This window comes from Sesamum indicum, linkage group LG1 (genome assembly GCF_026168435.1).
Source record: "Sesamum indicum cultivar Baizhima isolate 11 linkage group LG1, ASM2616843v1, whole genome shotgun sequence".
NCBI classification, from domain to species: Eukaryota; Viridiplantae; Streptophyta; class Magnoliopsida; order Lamiales; family Pedaliaceae; genus Sesamum; species Sesamum indicum.
This window is the reverse complement of record NC_142657.1, coordinates 6,460,765-6,484,909: the sequence shown is the minus strand read 5'-3', so window position 1 is coordinate 6,484,909 and position 24,145 is coordinate 6,460,765. Positions and strand designations below refer to the sequence as shown.

General features: G+C 34.3%; 1 long non-coding RNA gene across 5 annotated transcripts; it reads left to right on the top strand.

The window, feature by feature from the left end:
* The first annotated feature begins 12,261 nt into the window (after positions 1–12,261).
* Positions 12,262–22,175, top strand: LOC105180021 (uncharacterized). Of its 5 annotated transcripts, none has more exons than XR_016063502.1 (10): positions 12,262–12,733; positions 14,494–14,602; positions 15,060–15,136; positions 15,958–16,079; positions 16,165–16,392; positions 17,548–17,637; positions 19,263–19,315; positions 21,233–21,403; positions 21,652–21,787; positions 21,885–22,175. It is a non-coding gene; the product is annotated as an uncharacterized LOC105180021 (long non-coding RNA). The 5 variants fall into 5 exon arrangements; XR_016063508.1 differs by lacking the exon at positions 19,263–19,315 and having other exon boundaries at positions 12,287–12,733; positions 16,165–16,212; positions 16,308–16,392; XR_016063507.1 differs by lacking the exon at positions 19,263–19,315 and having other exon boundaries at positions 12,286–12,733; positions 21,266–21,403.
* The last annotated feature ends 1,970 nt before the right edge of the window (positions 22,176–24,145 follow it).

Here is a 24,145-nt window from a genome sequence, read left to right as displayed (position 1 = left end):
CAACACAAATTCTTGGGTCTAGACCAACATTTGGGTTAAGTTTCGTCGAATTCTGAGAATAATCAAAATTTAGTTGTTTTGTACGGTTTTATTAAAGCAAGTTTGTTTCCCTTTTATACAAACTTGTAGTTATTATTAAGCTTACCAATCTTACAACACAAATTATTGGGTCTACATCAACGTTTGGGTCAAGTTTCGATGAATTCTGAGAACGTTCAAAATTTAGCTGGTTTCCACGATTTTATCAAAGCATTTTGTTTCCCTTTTATACAAACTTGTAGTTATTATTACGCTTAGCAAATTTACCACACATTTTGAAAATATTCAAAATTTAGTTGTTTTGCACTGTTTTATTAAAGCAAGTTTGTTTCCCTTTTATACAAAACTTATAGTTATTATTACGCTTACCAAATTCACAACACAAATTCTTGGGTCTAGTCCGACGTTTAGGTCAAGTTTTGTCGAATTCTGAGAATGTTAAAAGATTTAGCTCTTTTCCATGGTTTCATTAAATCATTTTTGTTTCCCTTTTATACAAACATGTAGTTTTTATTACGCCTAGCAAATTTAGCACACAAATTCTTGGGTCTAGAGCAACATTTGGGTCAAGTTTCGTCGAATTTTGAGTTCAAAATTTAACATTTTTGCACGATTTTATTAAAACAAGTTTTTTTATATTTTATACAAACTTGTAGTTATTATTACGCTTAGTAAATTTACCACACAAATTCTTGGGTCTAGACCAACGTTTGGGTCAAGTTTCGTCAAATTCTGAGAACGTTTAAAATTTAGCTGTTTTCCATGGTTTCTTTAAAGCAAGTTTGTTTACCTTTTATACAAACTTGTAATTATTATTACGTTTGCCAAATTTACAACACAAATTCTATGATCTAGACCAACGTTTGGGTCAAGTTTCGTCGAATTATGAGAACGTTCAAAATTTAGCATTTTTGTACGATTTTATTAAAGCAAGTTTGTTTACATTTTATACAAACATGTAGTTATTATTACTCTTAGTAAATTTACCAAACAAATTTTTGGGTCTAGACCAACGTTTGGGTCATGTTTCGTCGAATTTTGAGAACGTTCAAACTTTAGCTGTTTTCCATGGTTTTATTAAAGCAAGTTTATTTCCCTTTTATACAAATTTGTAGTTACTATTACACTTAGAAAATTTACCAAACATATTCTTGGGTGTAGACCAACGTTTGCGTCAAGTTTCGTTGAATTCTGATAATGTTCAAAATTTAGCTGTTTTACAGGGTTTTATTAAAGCAATTTTGTTTCCCTTTTATTCAAACTTGTAGTTATTATTACACATAAAAAATTTACCACACAAATTCTTGGGTCTAGACCAACCTGTGGGTCAAGTTTCGTAGAATTTTGATAAAGTCCAAAATTTAGCTATTTTGCACGATTTTATTAAAGCAAATTTGTTTCCCTTTTATTCAAACTTGTAGTTATTATTACGCTTAGAAAATTTACCACAAAAAAAATTCTTGGCTCAAGGCCAACGTTTGGGTCAAGTTTCATCGAATTATGAAAATGTTCAAAATTTAGTTGTTTTGTACGGTTTTATTGAAGCAAATTTGTTTCCCTTTTATACAAACTTGTAGTTATTCTTATATTTACCAAATTTACAATACAAATTCTTGGGTCTAGACCAACGTTTGGGTCGAGTTTCGTCGAATTCTGAAAATGTTCAAAATTTAGCTGTTTTGCACGGTTTTATCAAAACAAGTTTGTTTCCCTTTTATACAAACTTGTAGTTATTATTACGCTTAGCATATTTAGCACACAAATTTTTTGGTCTAGACCAACGTTTGGGTCAAGTTTCGAATTCTGAGAATATTTTAAATTTAACTGTTTTGTACGGTTTTATTATAAATTAATGGCATTAGATTATATTGGGATTGTTCTATTAATTTAATAAGTTGGATCTTACTAAATAATAAGGATAATTTGGGCATGTGTATTTAATTAGATTAAATACAAGTTGGGCTCAATTAAATGTATTTTTTAATTAAATTGAATTTTAATAAAAAATCATTGGGTTTGTATTTTAAGAGTATAAATCGTCCAAGCCCAATTTTTTTGAGCCCATAGAAAATTCCATCGAAGGAAATAATTTCTAGCAAATTGTAATTTTGGAAAGTGCAAGTTTAGCCATTTCGAATAAAGAGAAATATGCATTGTAGATGATAGAATGTATTTAAAAATATTCTTAATTATCAATACAAGATATATGCTGGCAGAGGGGCCAGCGCAGGCAGCAACAACAGTGCGCGCTGTAGGGTCGACGGCCGACAGCTAGCCCGTTTTTCACCTCTTTTGAAAATTTGATTTTCGTGAATTTTTCTTCATTATTAATTATGTTGTTTTTTAGTTTTTGGATGAAATTGGATTTTTCTAAAAATTAAAATTTCATAATTAATTAGATTTATTATGTGCATTGGAAGCACATATGTTCGGTCATCCTTTAATTGCAAATTACAAACCTGTGTTTTCTTCGTATAATTTTTATTTGTGAAATTGGATATCATGGATTGTTGTATTACATGGGATGTATACTATGAAATGTATGTATGGATGATCACGAAGCACATGACCTCTTGTATGTTTATGATTATGGTTGAAATATTATCTTCTCTCACCCTCTTTTTATTTGCCTTAGAATAATAAGGCTTGCTATCTCCCTCCATATGAGTACCCGACTTTTGATCAGCATTTCTTTTTTAAATGTAAAGAGAGGAGTATAGGAAATTTGATGAGATGTTTATTTTTTATTTTTTTAAGCAAGCCTATGGAGAAGAAGGTCCAATGAGAAGGAGACCCACGAAGAAATTACAAGGCCCATCTATATGTTGATGGGTAAAATAATTTGTAATGAGAGTTTGTTCCAGTAAGGTCAATTTCACTGATACAACACCTGTTTTCTTTTTTTTTTTTTTGGGTAAATGTAAGTTTCATAGTAAAATAAGATTGTACAGTACAATAGTGCTCAACTGGTGGTTTCTCACGCGATAGGCAAAGGGATACACACCATAATCTATATAACGCACATCAACTGACAGAACGAGATAAATTAACACTGATAATCCTCTGTCTAATATCTTCCACAATAATGGTGGCTATGTATTCGGTGATCGCTCGCTCCTTATGCTCAAAGCGTCTCAAATTTCGTTCCCTCCAAATGAAATTATCCACAGTGGCACGTCTAACAGAGCCTGATATCTATCACCTGCCTCTATCTTTCTCCGCCTAACAGAGCCTGATAGAAGGAGAAAAACTCATGAATAACCGGTCCTGAGTCTGGGTAGGTGGTCCCGTGTTCATCATTTATTTGCAAGATTCTCCGAGTGGCACGTCGTTGAGCTATCATGCAAAAGAAGACTCGTGAGCATTGATCCCCATCCTTCATCTATTGCATCTTAGCTCACTGCTGTAACATGATTTGATCCATTTTTTCCGCCTTAGAGTATACCAAACGACAACAGTGTTCGAGGAGTAGAAAGAGGTCATTCTGTCTATCCGAGCTAACCAAGATCTGTACTTCCTCAAGGAATCATTTAGCCAGTCGTACATTCTCTGAAAGATCTCCTTTATTGCGCTGTTGTTGTCGGAAAACTGGCTTTAAAGCTTTTAGTTTTCGCGTAATCGCGTACATAGGCACTCCAATAATGTCGTGTTTCGACATTCTGCACACTGGGAATAAAATCTGGTGAAAGAGTAAGGTAATTATCAAATCTGAACATACCTCCCAGTTGTTGTTGTCGATCCCCACAAAGCACCAGTGGTGAATGATCCGAGGTGCGTGGGGTGAGGCTTGAATAGTATGAGTTAGGAAAACGCTCAAGCCATATGTCAGTTATGAGCATCCAATCCAAATGCTTCAATAAACTTGGCGAATTCGAACTCCGGTTATGCTACGTGTACCATTCACCCTGTATGGGCATTTGTAGCAATCCCGTATCCTGTATGCATGCATTAAATTCATCCATCGCCAATATAATATCCCCATAATTACCACACACCTCACTGAGGTCACGAACAGCATTAAAATCTCCTCCTACTATCCACGGGTCATCCACACATTGACCTGCAAGCACCCCCAGTGATCGCCACAACTCACGCCGCTCAGGAATTTCAGTGGCACCATACACAATAGTAATAACAATGTACAAATTGATTACCTAACCCAAACACCTATTCCCACTGGCGGTTTTCCATAGGAGTTTTGGGTCTCCCTCCCTCGCGGTATACACTATACTTTATTTCTAGCTTCACAAATTGTCTGACGAGAGAGATCTCTTTACTTTCTTGCTTTGCGTTTTCGTTGTACGGTGTGTCTCTGTTGTTATGGCATGTTGGCAAGTAGTATAGCACCGTGTCAGCATTGTAGTTGTGTCGTCTCTCATTCTTGCTCTTTCTTTCGTTGTTCTAGTTGTAGTTCTGTCCTAGGTTTCTTAGATGTTCGTAATCTCTCTTAGCTGATTACCTTCCTTTTTGTGTGGCTGTTCTTTTTTTCTATTTCAGGGTAGTCTAGTGCGGGCGTGATTAGCGATTGGCAGTGGCTTCTGAAAGGTGCGGCGACTGGATCAGTCTGGGAATGCGCAAGCGAAAGCGGTGATTAAAATATATTAATTAAAAACTGAATATAATAAAACCATAGTTCCAAGGGTTGTACCCTTGGAGTCCTGAGCGTTCGTTGTAGGTAATTAAATAAACAATAAAAATTTAAACGGGGCTTATGGTGAAATTAAAATTGAGGAGCGAAAGAAACGTAAATCAAATATTACCTCTTGTTTGATTTCTTTCAAACCACTTTTTGTCGATTTGTTCACGCTAGACTCCAACGTAGAAGTTCTCTAAAGACATGTTCAAACCACACCGAAAAATAGGAATCCCTTAATTCCCTTTGCTAGAAGAGAATAAAGGAGAAAACACACCAAGTGTGTTTGGAGACAGAGGGGGCGGCCGATTGGAGTTGTTCTAGGGTAAGAGGATTTTTTTTGTGTTATGTAATAATTAATTATTTTAAATAATTAATTAGAATATATATATATATATACACCTTGTATGGGGGTACTAGAATGTTCTTAGATTCATTCCATTATCCATAAGGCAATATATTCTTTATTCGAAATAAACAATGACCAACATAGCACTTCCGGAAAGAGAGAATTGCTAGTCAATTATTACCTTCCCCAAAATTATCTAATGTGCTTAATTTAGGGGATTGTTTGGCCGATTTTATTAGGATAAAAAATACAAGGCCCAACTAATTTTGATAAAATCCAATTTAATTAACATCCACCTAAATAAGTCTATCATATATTTAATCCAATTAAATACATGAGCCCAATAAGTCTATTAATTAATAAGTCCAACTTATTATAATAATGACAAGCTCAATATAAATTAATTCTATTATTTATCCTTGGGCTTCTCCATGGATCTCTCTCATTTGTAAGTAATCCAATTACTTATGGAATTAACTCGTTCCTTCTCGTGATTTGTGTGTGACTCTTTAGGTTCACCTCTTAGCTAGACTTGAGGTAGTGTTAAACACTATTATTAATTAAATCTAATTTAATTGATAATTCTCGATCAACCTTTGATCAAGAAAGTCCATCACCATAGGTAGTCGTCTAGCAACAATCCATGGCACTAGACACTAGGTGAATATCCATGTGAACTTTCAAGCTCTCAAATACATACGGGTACGATCCTTCGGTATACAACCTCCCGATCTTAGTCTAGGGCATGGAATTTGGTGTCGGCTCCCATCCTGGACTAGCCGCCTATACTTAATACTTGAGATCGTGTTACGCTAAATTGCTCGACATAGAACCTCTTTTTCTATTCGACCAATGACTGTGAGCACAGGTTTATAGAGCGTAAACGCATCTCCAAGTGCATAGGAGATACCTTTGTCACCTATTGATAGAGGATAGACCATCTTCTTGAAACTGACCATCGGTATATGCTTTGACAGCACTGGACAAGGCTTATGATGGCCATATCTATGACACAATTACCTCTCGCATAAATCCAAGATACAATCATCATATGCACGTGGCTTTCGTGATTCTCCAAGATTGAGGACTACTCCCGTACTATTGAAGCCGGGGATTCAAGTCATATCGACCAAGCCTCTAAGGCTTCCATATGACTATCCCCGCGAGTCAGTTCAGTTGATTCAACACTTAGCCAATCGACCCACTAAGATCGCATGGACGTCCAACTTGATGCCCATTCTTGAGGTCCAAGGAATATTTCAGACCCAACCCTCGGCAATTGATTTAATGACCGCCATCTAAGCAGTCCAGCTGTTGCACAATTATCAAAGTGGTCTGTGGGCTTTATTGTGATGTTCAAAACAAATGCAAACATATACAATGAGCACAACAAAGGAAATGCTAATAGCGAATACTCTTTTTATTTCTTCATTATCAAAGACTGTTCAGTCGTGGCCCCTTTAGAAAGAACTTCACTAAGTGAGAATCGCATTCTCATTTTAGATATTCAAGAACTCCCACTAAATATACACCCTCTCGATCCAATCAAAAGGATAATAGTATGGTTCACCACTCCAAGTCTAATACTTTGAACATTTCAAACATAGTTAGACTTGTGAACTGCACATTGATCTTGTGTTTTTAGATAAACTGCAAATATCACATTGGATCCAATCCAACGTGCAACTAGTAAGCTCATTTTATCCCATAAAAGAGTTTTTGTGGTCTTTCTCCTTCTCAGAAAAAAGTTTTGAAATCTAATTGGTGTAAATCGCATATTTTTAGAACTTTGGAATCCATCACAAGAGAATCGGTATGACCCGGGAAGACGATGGAAGCGTGAAACAAAAAATAAAAAATAAAAAACGAATCAAAGGGGTCTTCCCTTTGAAATTCCCGGGAGTTTGGTATTGAAAAGCATAGTAACAAATATATAAACAATCAGCAGCAACGTGTGTGGTTCCCTTTTCGTTCTCTCATTTATTTGAGAATTCAAATTTGAATTCCTCTAAGTTGTCCACACGACAAAATGGAATAGATATAGTTCTTTTTCTATTGTTAGATAGAACAAAGAACAAGAAGAAAAACAACTCCAAACCAACAATACTATTTAGTGCTTTTGGATTATTTTATGTTCTAACTTGGATCCTATTCAATATAGAACGAAAGAAGAATATTTTTAGAGAGAAAAAGAGAGCAAAATTCGTGGCTTATGAGGTAGATTATGTTGGATATGTGTGTAATTTTATATATCACATACAATTGAATTCAAAATTCAATAACTACCAAGTTTGCCTTCAAGGCAACCTATACAACCACATGCATATAACCTCCAACCATGATGAAATAACCACTCCATCATGTTCATCATAGTCAGGAGTTTCAACTCCTTCTTAACTTGCTCCAACCTCCCTCAAATGGGCTTGGACTTCAAATATGCACCGGGCTTGATTTAATCAAATTAAACTAAGCCCGAACAAAGTTCATTGGACAATAATTAATTAAATTAATTTTAACCAGTTAAGTCAAAGATTTATTTAAATTCAATTAAATAAATTTAAGCCCAAACACGAATTAATTGATCTAATCAATTAATTAAATCAAATCTAATAAATTAATCCAATTAATTTAAAGGTGTTAAGCCTAAAAATTAATTAATCCAATTAATTAATTCTTGTGCCATCCATCAAATGGATTATTAAATAAATGAGCCAACCATTTATATATTCTCCTTGAATTAATTTAATCCAACTAAATTACTTCATCTCTTCTTTAATTAATTCCACCAATTCCATGGTGATTTGTGTGTGACTCATTAGGTTCACCCTCAGCTAGACTTGGACTTGTGTGACTCTTTAGGTTCACCCAGGCCGCAAGTCATGTACAATGCAATCACATCAACTAATAAATATTCATCGTATAGCAATAGCAGATGTAAAGAATAATATATACCCACAACTATAAATCAATCCACGACATAATATTTGATGTTACCGTTTATTAACTAAAGGCCCTACTTACTCTAATTGGAGTATATTAATCAATGGTTTTGGTGGTCATCATCATCTCGGTCAATGTCATATCATATACAACACAAGATACCTGTTGTATGTGATATCCCCACACTCTCTACTCCAGTGTGTAGCAATATCAGCACAAAACATCACAACAAAACATGGTATCTCCATACTACTCCGGTGTGTAGCTAACAACACAGGACATTCCCCACCACCCGGTCCTTACCCGCTATGGTACCTAGCATGAATCATATATTTTTCATATTACATCATTAATCATATCATCATCAATCACATTATCATAAACCATTGACTATGTTCCCAATTAGGTAAGCACCATCGTTTATTTCAATTCACGATCATCATTCTATTCTCTATAATACTCACTTTTCAATAATAACTTCCCAATTTGATTTCATACAACAATCAATTATACGATCATCACATAATCATACCTCTCACGTCCGTACGTTACAATCACATGACACATAGTAACAATTCCACCGGTATTAAGGTAATTCAATAAATAATCCAACTAATTATATAAACAACCAAAATACAAAATCCACGTATATTAATATAAACCGAAGTTCATGATCAAATATAAGAAACCAATATATATATAATATATAGTACTAAACATATATATATATATATATATATCTAATTGACTATACTTACCTTCAATTCCAAAATACTTCAATTTACACAAGGGACTGCTCAACCCTCTATTTTGTCGTCATGTCCTATAATAGAAACTTATACATATAATTAATATATAGAATATCTTAAACTCTAAATAAAATATTGATAATGTTCATACATATTCCACTAATATTTTAATATTTCACTTATTTTAAAGTTCAAACCCCTGTTTCGTTTTCTTTTAAATAACTACACTCTCTAAACTTCCCAAGTATATATTTAATTTATCAACTAACTCATAAGAATTCATTTAATCAAACCCCTTATATACTTATTACTATCATTTTTAACAACATCTCTATATTATATTACCATTAAAACTTCATTTTCATGATATCTTTTAAATATAATTTTCTGAACATTTCTATGATTGTTTTTTCAATTTATTGTTACTATATAATTTAATTAAACAACAATATATAGAATTATGTATTTGGTTAATCATTCCGATGAAATTATGTAAATTAACTATAATAATAATTAAATCTAGCAATCTAATAATTTAAGTAACCAACTATGTCATTTTTATATAAAATGTGATATTTAATTCGACACTAATTTAAATAGCCAAACTCGTAAAATATTTACTAGAACATCACATCTTGTCTTAATTCAAAAGAAGCATCTTGCCTAATACACTGAAGGTATTTCATCCAACCATTCATATGATGTTTGTTCTGCATCCCTTTTTGGCTATATTCTTTGAACTTAAGTCATTGTTTTCAAGTGTTGGTTAACACTATAAGTTGAAGAAGCTTTGTGGAACATCGTTTTTCAAGTGTTGATTAACATTAATGATGAATTAGAATTTAATTCTGACTCATCATTTTGCACTTCATTCTCAACCCCAGTTTGAACCTCTGCATCAACCCCAATTTCTACCTCAGTTCGAAAATCTTCTTGTACCCCACCCCAATCAACATAGTCTCCCCAGAACACCCTTATCTCATCCCCTACTTCCTCACCCTCTACAGCCTCAATCTCTTCCTCACCCTCTACAACCTCAGTCTCTTCCTCAACATTCCTAGCCTCAGCCTCTACCCCCTCATTCTCAACCCCTTCCTCAACCCCAACTCCCTTATTCTCAGCCTCATCCCCTTCTTCAAGCCTTTCCTCAACCCCAACACCTCATTCTCAACCCCTTCCTCAATCCCTACATTCTCATTCTCAGCCTCAATCCCTTCCTCATCCCTTGCACCGTCAATACTATACTATAATAATGGCACAGGTTCTTCAGAATTAAGAATATTACCACTAGCATCGATAAATAACAAAGGGCCTGCTTTTTCTTCAATGTAAATTGATATACATTACAGCCTTTGTAGTCTCTTAATAATTCTCTAATAGCCTCATCCCCTTCTACAATCTTTATAGACATTCATAATAATTTTTGGGGAAGTAAATAATAGATTACTACATTACTACCCTTGCCCCCAGCTTTAGTGTATATTGTTATTAGGTTATCATAGAATAATCTTTCTTGATCAACTCATGGAAAAAAGATCTTATACCCCCCAACATACCTAATGGTTGGTACGCATTTTATAACCCCACCGAATCACACAAAAAAGTCTGCATAGTCTCCGAAAACCATTCTCTGCAAATTAATTAAGAAACTAACTTAGCCATAACACATAAAATTGATAATTAATTACTACAAAAATTGTAAATATTTCTGTTATTAACCGCAAAAATTTAACAATAAAGCATATCTAAACATTTTCAGTAGTAAAAGAAATACAAAAACAAACAATTATAAACTGTAATACACAAAGCTGGAGGGACCAAAAATAGTAATACACAAAAATTAGGAGGGGAACCAGAATACGAAAAAATATTTTAAACAACTAGTAAACAACAAAATACACACATAGAAAAAAAAAACTGTAACCATATCAAATGTAAATAAAAACCCTACATGTTTTCAAACAAAACCACAAAACTCTTATAAGAAGCACAATATTTTTCTCAAAATAAATAAAAAATAAAAACTTACCCATTCTTCTTCAAGAACACGAACGACCTCTATGCAGCTCCACCTTCTCCTCAAATCCAAACCCCAAATCTAACCTACGAACCTTAAAATTGGTATTTTTGGTTCTATTTAGGGTAAACAAAATCAAATTTTTCAATCAAATTCCTTTGAATTCGCCCTCTCAATACAGACCAAAAAACCCTAATGGATAGTTAAATCTTATTGGCAGCTAATAAGATCTTAATCTTCCCTTGAACATTTATCACTGTTGTCCGCTAAGGTTTAGTATAATTACATGTGGACTCCTAATGATTTGAAAAATTAAATTCAGTACCCCTGAAATTTACTTTTGTATAAAAAATAAGTCCTTTCAACAGTTAAAATTCACAAAAATTATTGATATCAACAAAAAAATTAGATAAAAATTTATATTTACCTCCGATTAACTTATAACTTACTTATTATAGATTAAACAAGTTTTTTTACGACCAAACTATCCCCATACATCATAAGTTAATACGTATGAGGAAGTGTATCTTCACCCTTGCAAGTGCAGTTTAGTTAGAGAATACTTGTTTAATATCCAATAAGTTAGTAATAAGTCAATATAAGGTAAATATTGTTTTTCGTTCATTTTTTTTGTTAATATCAATAATTCAGTGAATTTTGACTAATGATGTGACATATTTGTCAGATAGAAGCAAATCTTAAAAGTACTAACTGTAATTTACAAACCACAGGATTTTTTCGATAATCACATTAAACCTTAGGGATGAGAGGTGTAATTATTCATTTATTTTATGGTGAGTAATAAATCAAGATTTATTAAAATATTAGTAGCTCAACCTCACTACATTCTTACTAGAAGACTAGAAACTTATGTATAGTTGTATGTCTCTTTGTGCAAATCAGTTCTATCAATATATACTATATAAAAAAGAATACCCAATTTTCACTCACAAATAGCGGTTAGTTACATCGCAACAATAATTTTTTAAATGCAAAAATATCCTTATGCATTTTCAACCACTTCTACTCAAATTCTATTTTTAATTATATATCTATACTAATATGAAAAATTTCACTCACAAACATTAGTTTGTAAAACAACGACAACAAATTTTTTTGGAGTGGATAATATCGTTAAATTCGTTTATTTTTAATTAATTATTTATTTATTTTTTAAAAAATATGATGTGTTGGTTTATGTATCTTATTCTTATTTATAATATATTTTAAAGTATAAATAGTTACTCATTATATGCATGCAGGGATAACGTGCCATAACGACTAAGTATAAATTGTAATGTATTTACACTAGAAATCAAAATTAAAAGGACACAGAAAACATAAATTTCAATTAATTCATAACAAAAATTTGCTAAACTTTCTATTTATCAAAATAATCATAACACCAAAATTTAAGGATAAAAAGATATTAGAAAGAAACAAAAAGGGTATTATTATAACATATAAAATTACCCATTCCCTTATCCCCTCCAAATCGCTATTGAGAAACCCTCATCAAACCCCCCTCCTCCCCCGTCTCACCATGCTGTAAATCAAGAAAGTGAAAGTTCATGTGCGTTATATAAATTATGGCGTATCACTTGGCCTGTCGAGGGAGAAACCACTAGTTGAGCACTGTTGTACTGTACGATCTTGTTTTATTAATAAAACTTACATTTACCTGTAAAGTTCACTTTAAAATCATCGACACCGTCCTCTTCCCAGCAGAATGACATGTTCCCCCTCACATTCGTTTCTCCTTTCCTCTGTTCCCTTTTCACCCAGAAAAACAGAGGGAAGAAAATCAAGAAAATGGCGTTTCGTTCACCAATCTGCATGCGTAGTCGCGGTGAAGGGGCTACGGTGGAGTGTGCCCAGGATGGGCGAGTCAAGAAGGCGAACGTGATGGGGCGTGATGGTGCCCCTGTGCAAGGCAGCGTCAGTAGGAGAAGCAACGGCGTAGGTTGGGTACAAGATAGAAAAATCCGAGAAAGAAAAGTCCACTGGTAAAAATACTCAAAATCATCTTACTCTTCCTTTCATTTCATTTCTTGAATTTTTGGTGAAGAGGGTTTCTTCAGTTCATTTCTTGAATTTTTGGTGAAGAGGGTTTCTCCATTTGATGGTGGATTTGATGTGGAGGAGTTTCAGAGAAGAGTTGAGAGTTGTAAAGAGAGTGCTTCTTTGAGGGAATAGTACCATGATTCCTTACAACTGTTTCAGGGATATGTAAGGGTGTATGCATCTATCTGTTTGTTGTTGGAAGAATGGTGTGTGAGGAAGGGGATTTTGCTGTCTATCTCTTTTATTCCCACTCTTTTTATCCTATTTGCAGTTATATGATGTATTTATTTGTTTTACTGGTAAAAGACAGACACATGCATGTTATCCCTTGACTTTTAGATTATTTCATTGTTGGTTCTATGGTTGTTAGTTGCATGCATATTACAAATTGAGGATTCGCAATGCTGATTGCTCTTAAAGTCTGAATTTGGGTGTTATTTGCTATAGTTCGACAAAATATCACTCACTTACAGAATTCTTCATACAGATTCAAAGTTATAACAATACAAGGTACTTAATTATTTACGAATATAATACTTTTACATGTGAAAATTGGATATTATGTTATCAAGTCAGTACTATGTATTTTAAAAGAAAAAGCAAGTTAGTATTTCTATTTATTTTAATCATACTAAAATAGGACTGAATTTCACAAATGAACAATTTTATTAACTGAAATTTGAGGAGAATTTCGCATTATAATTTATCTAAGAATTTTATTAATATGGTGGATGAGTGTGCCATACTCTAGATCATAAGGGAAAGATCAAATCCTTGTTGAACCATTTTTTCGGTTATTCTGAATTCTGCTGCATGTATCATGCTTCGATGTCAAAATCATTGCTACTGCAATGTAGATGGTACATTTTTCTGGATAAGTCATATATCCGTAATTTATGCCATCCAGGTTATATATTTTACTCGTTGAAGTTAATTAATACTAGTTAATAATTGACAACTATTTTCGGAAGGTCTATATTTCAATGCAGTATGCCCATGCTAAAATTGTATATTAGAGATATTGAATCAGTGAGAACTATATAGCCTTCTTCTCTAATGAGAGCTCCTTGCCTTTTTCCTTTTTTCCATTTTCCAGTTCATATCTATGTCATTGTAATTTTACTTATACCCGTCTTTATTATGTAAGATATCTCGGGCATTCGATTAATCAGTACCTGTCCCAATTTCTGAATTCTGACCATTATTTTTCATTTCCTTTTATTTCATGATTTGTGAATATTTGTAGACATCTGTGGTTGGAACTTTGTGACCAATGCACTTTCAACTAATTGACTACTAACAATGCTGCATCTAAAGTACATGCTTATCGTACTAAAATTACTCAGAACAAAATATAGGACACAGTTCATTGGCATTTGAACCAGTTGGATCTAGAGGCACATGTTCGACAATGAACATAATTTCACCATACGATATTGTTGTAAAAATTAAACCTTCTTTGTTTATATGTTTTCACTTTCAATTTTCAGTTTTACCAAGAAATATGTGTCTTCAATTCTCTATTGTAAAATGATTTGATTTTTCCTATTTATATAGATTGTTTTTTGCCTATGTAAGCTAAACAAGCTATTGATGATCACAAAGTTGTTTGAATTATGTTTCTTCTATTTGTGTGCAATAGCTTTTTTTTATTGTTTGTACACAAACTCATGAGCTTTATTTTCATGTGGATACACCAAAGTTATTCACAAATTGAGAAAGAATGAACGCTGCTATTGGCGTAGGGAGAGATTGAGAACACAAGGTTAAGAATCCAAAGGAAGAGGGGCAAGTGGAAAAGTGTTACTCAAGTAAGAACTTTGAAACTCTTAACTCTCTCTTGTGCTTTTATGATGTGTAAACGAATTTTTCTGTAAAATTGCATTGAGTCTGCATTCTGTTGCTTGAGAATTAGAAGAATTGCAGAATTCAAAATCAAATTCTACTGCAACCTTTGAAATCTTATATTTCCATTGTGCATTAGGGCTGTTTAATTGGATTCTGCTGCACAATTGAATTGTGTTGCTGCAGAAGCTCAATTCTGCAGTAGCAGAATCACGAGAATTCTAATTGTGGTGCATCAAAATATTCCTCTTGGTTTGCTGCCTGTGATTTGTCATGAACAGCTGGATGATTTCTATCTCATGCTTCAATGTGATAAATGAAGTGATTCTAAAAGAGCTAGGATAGGAGGGGTGCTCAACATATTTCTGGGCTTCTCTTTGAAAGAACTGACGTAAATGATCTGATAGCATTTGCTTCTTGCAGGCTCTAAAGACATATTTTCTGCTTTGAAAGAGAATGCCGCAGAACTCAGTGGGGGTTTGGACTCCTTGAAGCATCAGGTCCGTATCTTCTTATCTTGTTCTGTATTTTATAGTGCACCTTAGTTGCACTAAGGAATTTTAGAGTTTGGTTATACATTAGGTGCATGCAGTTCAAATGTACTCACATAACATTTATTTCAGTTGTCTATGTATCTCGGAGAGATTATCCTTTTCTTAATCTACACTGACTTAGTGCTCTTTCAAGTTTCCCTCGGCCATTACTATAAAGGTTTACATTAAATTTATTTTCTTCCCTTGACTGGGATTTATTTATGTTTATTACAGATATCCATCCCACTGTACTAATTACATAGGTTAAATACAGTTATATAATGTTAATACAGACTGAGAAGTGAGAACAAAGAATTGATGACCGGTACTCATTTTCTAATAGCGTGGGAACTTCTGTATGTTCTAGCGTACATGCGGTATATTCTATTTTATATTTGCTGATGACCATATAGAAAGAATATGTATTGTTATAGGCTTACCATGAAATTTTGCTTATAGATTTCTTCATGGTATGATTTTTCTGCAAGTGTTCAACCAATTTCTTACAATATGGTTTAAGGTCATCTGCAATTTATTTTATATGCAAAAGCACTGTAAGTTTCATATTTACGTGGAGCATGAATATGCTAGAGCCAAAAGTTCCTCCATCAATAAACTAGTATCTGTTTTGTTAAAATGGAATTGTTTATTTACACTTGCTTGCTTTTTCCTTCCTTTTTCATTTTTGATTCTTGTTTGGTTAGGAAATTTTGAATGCGTCTTTCCTATTTATGTCATTTTTCTATTTTGTTATTACTGATAATGCAAAGTTCTCTTTGTTTGTGCAGATAGCATATAACCTTCTATTCTCTCTTGTCATCGCTTTCATATCAGATCTTTGAGCACAGTACCAAACAAAGCGCCAGTCTTGTCCTAGGATGCTTCTTTTAGGCATGAATTTCATGAGATTGTATGATAAAACCTTACCTATTTGTTTGACACTGTACCTGTGTCTATGACATCATGAACCTTACTGGATCCAGTGCTTCTTCCAGGTGATGGTTGCTGGAAATGATACTGTAGTTGAAGGCTTTGTTGATTGTGTAAGGCTTCAATGGGTTGTACATTTGATTATGGTAGAAGATGTAAATGATGCAAACGAGGCACTGACAAGTACTTTGTCTAATGATATGAAAAGTGTTTGCTCATGTTTGGACGTCGGTTTTGCCAATAACGTTTTCTAGTTTTGGCTGGATAAGATCTTTCATACAGCAGCATATCAGGTTGGTGATTAATCTTTCTGAAAGCTAATTTGACACCAGAGGTGGTATTGCAAGCTCCATCATCTAATTTTAATCATGCTCTTGACTGGAATGAAAACTTCCTGGTTGAAGGATCATGACTAGTCCTAAACTGATGTTGTGTCATACCCTATTTGTTCTCTGTGGATGAATTCTTTATAGAAAAATATTTGGTTTTTATGCAATCTCCAGAACCTACCTAGAAGTAGTTTTGAGTTCTTTCATCCTAAGAAAGTTAGGGATGGACGCAACATTTGATGGTATCATCTTGTTTTGAATTGGCTTCAACCTTTGGGAAAGTAGGTGTCTGCATCATGCAATTCTTATGTTGAGGATAGTTCCGTTTAATGACTTGGCTACATCTGGGCCTGAATAGTTGTTTTCTGTAGCATATACCAATCCTGAAGGTTGGTTTATGACTTGCTCCATTGGAGTGACTTGAAGTAATGGAAAGTTTGATAAGTGAACTTCAGCAAAAGTGAAGAGAGATATCAGTATTTTTTTTTGTGAAAGAAAATTTATTTCTCTTTCCTTTATTTTCTTCCTTTTGTTTCACTCTCTCCAATAAAAACTGAAGGATGGTTCTTGCTTGGAATTTGCGTTTCGTAACTGAAGGCTTTGAAACATGTTATGCATGTATTAAAACTTCACTTATGGTTTTTGCTTCATTCCATTTTATTCAAACCTAAGGAGCTCTATTCCTGTATTCTCAAGTCTCGCGTGTACTAATTCGCTGCGAACTGTTTAACCAAAACCAATGGCTTGTCTCATCTGTTCTGCACCTTAATTAAATTATTAGATACCGACCTTTGAATTTTTAGAACATATTAAGTTGACCACTAGTGCTTCATTTGGTAAATGCTCTCCAGAACTTAAGTAAATATTGCTATAACAGGTACTGAGTTTTCTCCCCTTATTTTTTCTTTCTTAAGTTGGTGTCTCCCTTGCTATACATGTACATTTGCATGTCATGCTTGAATCTTAAGGCTATACTATATCATCCCTTTCCTTAATAAAACAAGTGGCACCACCTTTATCTAAATTGATATTTGGTTGACCTTAAGTAGCTCTTAGATTGTTTTTCTATATCTATGTCCTTCGGCTGGCCATCAATTGCAGTTGTGTCTTTTCATGCAGAATGATGATGAGGATATGGTCTACATGTACAATGCTTATCTTCACAAGCAAATGGCATGCTTTCTTTCTCATCCACTTGCCAGAGACAAGGTTAGTTGATTATGATTTGTTTGCTGTCATGCATCAATCTTCATTGAATATTGAGAACTCAGTTGGCTTAAATGTTTTAGCTTCTTCAAATGTGGTACAAGTTTGTAGTTTTATCGTATGTTTTATTTATGTTTCTGATTCATGCGATTGATAACCAAAAGGGTGCAAGTTACTGAAGTTAGGGCTGATTGTCAAGTGGAGAATAATAGAGTTGGGGGTCATGTGGTCACTGGTAAACAAATTCCCTCCAGGTTCTGTAGGAAGTTCCAATAATGCTGGTATTGTAATGATCCTCTTGGATAAAAAACATCCATGTTACCCTTAACATGTATATATTAAGGTGGACTTGGATTACTAGAAGAAGATGAAGTAAGAAACAGAGACTTGTGAAAGAGTAGGCTGACGTTGATATAGCGCGAAGACTTAATTAAGATGTTATTTTGCAATTTAAGAATGGTACTAGCACACTGATTAGGACATGCAATTTAATGAGTACTAGTGAGTCGTCTTTGAGGGAGGGGTTGACTGAGACGATTCATGATGGAAAAAAGAATCTCCATGTCAACATAGAATTCGTATTAGGCAATGAAATAAATTTTTGGGTAGCAAGTTGAGTTGGTTTGCAACTCTATAAAAGTCCATTATCATTTTATTTACGTTTATTTGGTCTACATCAATTAATGGTCTATGTATTCAGTTTCTTGGTAGTTGTGAATGTGACAGTAGGCCACTTTCATGTTGAAGCTACTAGATAGGTTGTGGGAACCTTATTGTCATGAGAGAGCTTATTTGTTACTTTCAAATGAGTTCTCATGTCTATTTTTGTGTTTTCGAGATACTTCACATAAAAAGGATAATTACATAGTCATCCTTTGAGATTTGACATAATTACAGATTCAATGATTACATACTATTGTCAGTTATATTTTTCCTATATATTTCCCTGCTGGTCGAACTTCTATCCCAGAAATGTTGATTTCATCATAAAAATGCTTGGAAAAGTTGATTTTGCCCCTGCATGTTCTTTTAATCACCGTCAGAGTGTTTTGGACCAAAACTGTTTTATTCTTGTGTATACTTGGTCATGTGAGGGTTCTGGGTAAGATCATGAAAGAACTTTTTAAGGGGCGTGACTGCATGTAATTTTATCTTTTCCACTTTCCTTTTGAGTTTCTTGTTTTCTTTGTCATTTCACCCTTTCATTTTCATTTCTGGTCTAGTTGTTTGCAATTATTTATTTTTTTTTGTGGGGGGGGGGGGGGGGGGATGAGCACAATGAAGGAAGAGGGGTTTAAATAGAGTTTTTACATAATTCTCATTGAAGATTGATGTAATTACAGAAAGGCCATCTAAACTCTCCCTTTATGTTTGACATAAATATGAGAAAGAACCTCTAGGGATAGTTTGGACACTCAATTTGATATTTTGGTTATTTTTTCCTTTTCTTTGGATGAATAATTCACGTCAAGGTCATTTCAAATGAAATCATCTGCTTTTGGTGCAGTCTTTGACCGGGGGTGTTGGTGTAATTATTAAATAACGAGTCTTTCTAAATTATGGCAAGCCTTAGGGTTGTTTAATTAATTTTTCATTTATAACTTGGCATGTCTTGATTTGTTGTGCAGGACCAAATATACACCTCTTAAAGCAAGTCCATGACAAAGTATGTATAGCTGAGGTAGGAATGTCATCTGATTTCTGGTCGAATACCAAGAGATGCAATTGATAATGCCATATTTACTAGTCAATTAAATGAGATATAGTTTTTGGGATTGAAAGCTACGTCAGTGAACAGCAGTTGGGAAAGTCAGGAACTTGTATTATGGACAAAGCTAGAGGAAGATGTCTACCCAAAATCATCTAGCATGAGGTACTTTAGGATTTGAGTCTTCGTGGCTTAACTTTGGAATGGTCCTTGATCTCATGAGTGGAAAGAGGATTCCTACAATGGACTAATGTTAGTTTGGGATGAGGCTAGGGCAAGGCTTTATTGAGTTGAAATTTAAACAATAATAATGCAAAAGTTTTTCGTTCATATAAAATGATACAGCTTTTGCTTTGCTGTAACTTCAGTGTGCTTTATAAGAATGCTAAGTATACAATAATTGCTGACATTGCTTCTTTGATTGAAAAATAATTTGACGGGTAAAAGAAGCAAAAGAGAAGGCTATTGCTATGCTTAGTCCATACCACCCTACTGCCACACAATCAGATGATTGAAGGCAGTGGCCATCCTCAAGAAACTTACGAAACTGTGCGGGAACCTTTTGTCTCCCTTTTGGAGTTTGTGAGTGAAATTTATCAGGTCTGCATGCTATTTCCTCTTGCAAATGCCACATGTGAATTTCTAAGCGAGCCACTTTCCAGCATGTGAAGTGGTATCTTTTGTGCATGGTTATTTGTAACTGGTCAATTTTTAGATAATACAAAAGTTTCCATAAATCGATAAGCGGCTGAAGGTGGAGACTGAAAAAGTTGTTGTGACTCCACGTAATTACTGGCCATATTTTCATTGTTTTAAGACATTTCTCTTAATTTACTAAATGATCATGGGTGTCAAAGTTCTCAACTTGATTTCTACTGCATTGCTTCCATTTCATTCATGATATTGCCTTGATGTGGGCCTAATGTTCTGTTCTCATATTTACATTATACCGAACCTGTTAGTACACTGATGCTGTTAGTACACTGATGCTGGGTCATATGGAAACTGTTTGGCGATGCGATCACCACATTTTGGTTTTGCAAAACTAATGTTTATTCCCAAAAATTATAATATATGTATTTTTTAGGTCATTTTGATTGGATCCTAGTAAATAATCTTCCTGTTTGGTTTGATTAGATCTTGGTCATAGAATCTTCCTGCCAGTCATCGAATTAATCATCCATATAGATATGTTTAAATCTTTGCAGAAAGGAATTGAATGACCTCTAACCAGTGTAGTCAATGATGCGCCATGGAGCCCCTCGCGCCATACGGCGCCAATGGCGTGCGCCTTCTCCATGGCTTCTCCATCGCGCACGCCTGGGCGCCATTTTGGCATTGCCAGGGCCTGGGCGGCCGGCTCCTAGCAGGGCTGCCCAAGCCCATGAAATAAAAGAAACCCTATTAAAAAAGGAATTGCATCAAATTATATGTACTTTGCATGCATGGGTAACTATCATTCTTGACTCTTCTTTATTCACTTCTTATTCCTCTGCCAATGCATCTTTTTCTCAATTCTTCTCTTCTTCTTCTCTTCCATAGTAATGTGCCACTGCTGTTCACCGTTTATTTATGGGATGACTTTTTTTCTAAATTCATGAAGTGTAAATCTTTGGCATGTACAGCAGTACAAGCTCTAATTATGCCGATTGAATCATTGAATTTGATGTGATTTTATTAATGTCTAAGTGCTTTAGTTGTTTTATTAGTGTTCTTTTTGGGATGATTAATTACAATATTTTATTGTATGTTTATGTCGGTATTTATTATGGACTCATAGACTTCCACATTCAGATTATCAAAGTTAAGAGCATACCGTATTTTGTATGTCTTATTTAACTCCTTATAACTTAATCTAGTCAAAATAATACTAATTATATAAATGTATAGGTTATTTCTTATATTTGCGTCATCCTACGAAAGGCGCGCGCTGCACCGTGTGCCATGCCTTCAGGAGCCCTTGACGCCATTGTGTGCCGTGCGCTACTGACTACTATGGTTTACTCGATTGGATTCTGTGTGCACAATGACAAGAGGGCCTGTAGCTGTTCTGATTGCGAGGTAATTATGTTAGAATGAGCAGTTTCACATGTGCAATTTTCACTTGTTCAGTTTGAAGGATATTAAGATTCAAACCAGTTCACTAAATAGTTTTCATCCATTTAGAGTTCCTCTTTAGTTTCCAATGTGGTAATGCAACCAAGCTATGATTTCACTTATGCTGTACTCGTCCTTATCACTTTAGGTTCTTGTAACTTATCAACAAAAAAGTTTAATATTTTTGTTTGCAACAATGTGATTTATCGCAGAAACCTCTTTGGAAGAAACGGTAAACTTAATCCGTGGCTGGAGAGGGGGCAAATTGATTCCATATTTAGGATAAACTACACTCATCCGTGGATTGAAGGAGATGATAAGAGGGCATCAAGAGCAATCATGATTCCGGTGCCTAATGTCTTGTTGCCGAATGTCCAACTCATTATTCACTTGATATGCCTATTACATAAACTGATTTTTGTTTCTTCCACTATCCGAATTCAAGAATGCCAGGAACACTTGTTCATGGAAATCATGCTTACAGTAACGGCCATATGATTGGGCACATCACTGCTGGAATTGAGTATCGTTGGCCATTTTGGCCAAAATGGGATGGAACAACTCACATCACTGCTGGAATTGAGTATCGTTGGCCATTTTGGCCAAAATGGGATGGAACAACTCGAATTATTTTTTAGGTGCATTTCTGTAATTTATGGTTTCAATTAACAGTTGTGCTCTCGTGTTCCTCATTTTTGGGGCTACCTTGAGTTTATGTTGCCAGTTCAAGTGACCATTCTTGTGCTTTAACTCTTGATTTTGGGTTGAAAGTTTATTAATTGCATTGCCTTTGTGGAATAGTTTGGTATTTAGTTTGAATAGGTTGCAATTCCTCAAATATATCTCGATCTAACTGTCTTTCATATATTGGTAAAATATAAAAGGACCTTCATATTGACGGATAAATGATATAAAGTATGACAATAAGAACAAAAAAGGTTGAAATTCAAAATTTTGAGCAGCTTTTGAAGCAAGAATATCTAATCAGTCTATAACAACAAACTTGCTTCGAGCTTTTCTCTCCTACCATTCTTTGATGATAAGGAAGTGCTTCCTCTAGAATAAAAAAGGTTCAAGCACTTCAATTAGTAGACGAGTTGATTAGAGTGTTACCAAGCACGAGACACGCGTTAGGTCAAATAGCTCTCCACACTCACTCATCGTCGAAATTATGTGTTCAAGACTTTCTTTGTTGTTTGTTTCAAGAACTCAACAAAAGAATTTTGCAACTGGATTTGGCTTATTTTGATGCATCTATTTCTGCAAAATTTTGCTGAAGAATAAGTTGATTCAGCAGCAAAATTTGCTCATTATGCTGCAAAATGAGGCTGATCGTGCAAAGTGTGCTGATTGAACTCAGCTTCCAATTTGCTCATGTGATTTAATTTTTCTTATTTATATGGATTTTTTTTGGCCTATGTAAGCTAAACAAGTAGTTGGTGATCACAAAGCTGTTTAAATTATGATCCTTCTATTTCTGTAGTGTTGCTTTTGTTTCTTTTTTGTACACAAACTCATGAACTTTCTTTTCATGTGGATATGCCAAAGTTATTCACAAATGGGGAAAGAGTGAATGCCGCTTGTGGCATAGGGAGAGATTTAAAACCGAAGGTTGAGAATCCTAAGGAAGAGGGGCAAGTGGAAAAGTGTTACTAAAGTAAGATTCTTGAAGCTCTTAACGTTCTCTTGTGCTTGTGTGATTTATAAATGAATTTTTCTGTAAAATTGCATTGAGTCTGCATTCTGTTGCTCGAGAATTAGAAGAATTGCAGAATTCAAAATCAAATTCTACTACAACCTTTGAAATGTTATATTTCCATTGTGCATTAGGGATGTTTAATTAGATTCTGTTGCACAATTGAATTGTGTTGCTGCAGAAGAACAATTCTGCAGTAGCAGAATCACGAGAATTCTAATTATGGTGCATCAAAATATGCAGTAGATTTTCGTTTCCACAGCAGAAATTTTGCTGTTTGCTAATTATGTCTGCTACATACTGTTGTGCCGCAACAACCATTTTGTAAATGTTAGGGTTTCTTATATGGTTGTCTTGTCTTCTATTTTTTTTTTTCATATTACTAGAACGGATTTTCTAAAGATGCAATGGGAGATAAGCTTAAGAGAATTCGAACGGCAAAAAGAAAATCCGGAAAAAAAGAGCAAAAGGAAAAAAAAAACAAAAATCCAACAAGAAAAGAACAAAAAGAAAAAAAAAGAAAAAGAGATCAGTATTCGCAAAAAAAAAAAAGAGATAGAAAAGCGATCCCCATTGAGTTTTGATAACGTAAGTGTTGATGGGAAATGTCGAGCTTTCTCCATTGTTGGAATATCCTTTCGCAGTGGAGTATCTTTGAAATTTGAGTTCTTGATCCAATTGCATTTTAGGATATTATTAAATTATAAGTTTGAGAAGAAGGGGTCAATGATATATCCATACATATCCTTGATAAGAAGTACGAGACTCGTTCCTGATTTTTCTTGAATCATGTGAACTAGGGTGTTTCCATATTGCTAATAGATCTCACAGCTCGTGTTATTTCTTGTTATCTTTAGTGGTGAGCCAACTGTGGGGAAATAAAGCCAGCAACATTAGTCTTGCAACTTAATACCAAGAAAGGGCAGGTATTTGGTACATTTGATCTTTGATGTCTTATGGAATACTTCCTTCTGTTGTATGCATTGGGTAACTTGCTCCAAAGAACTTTT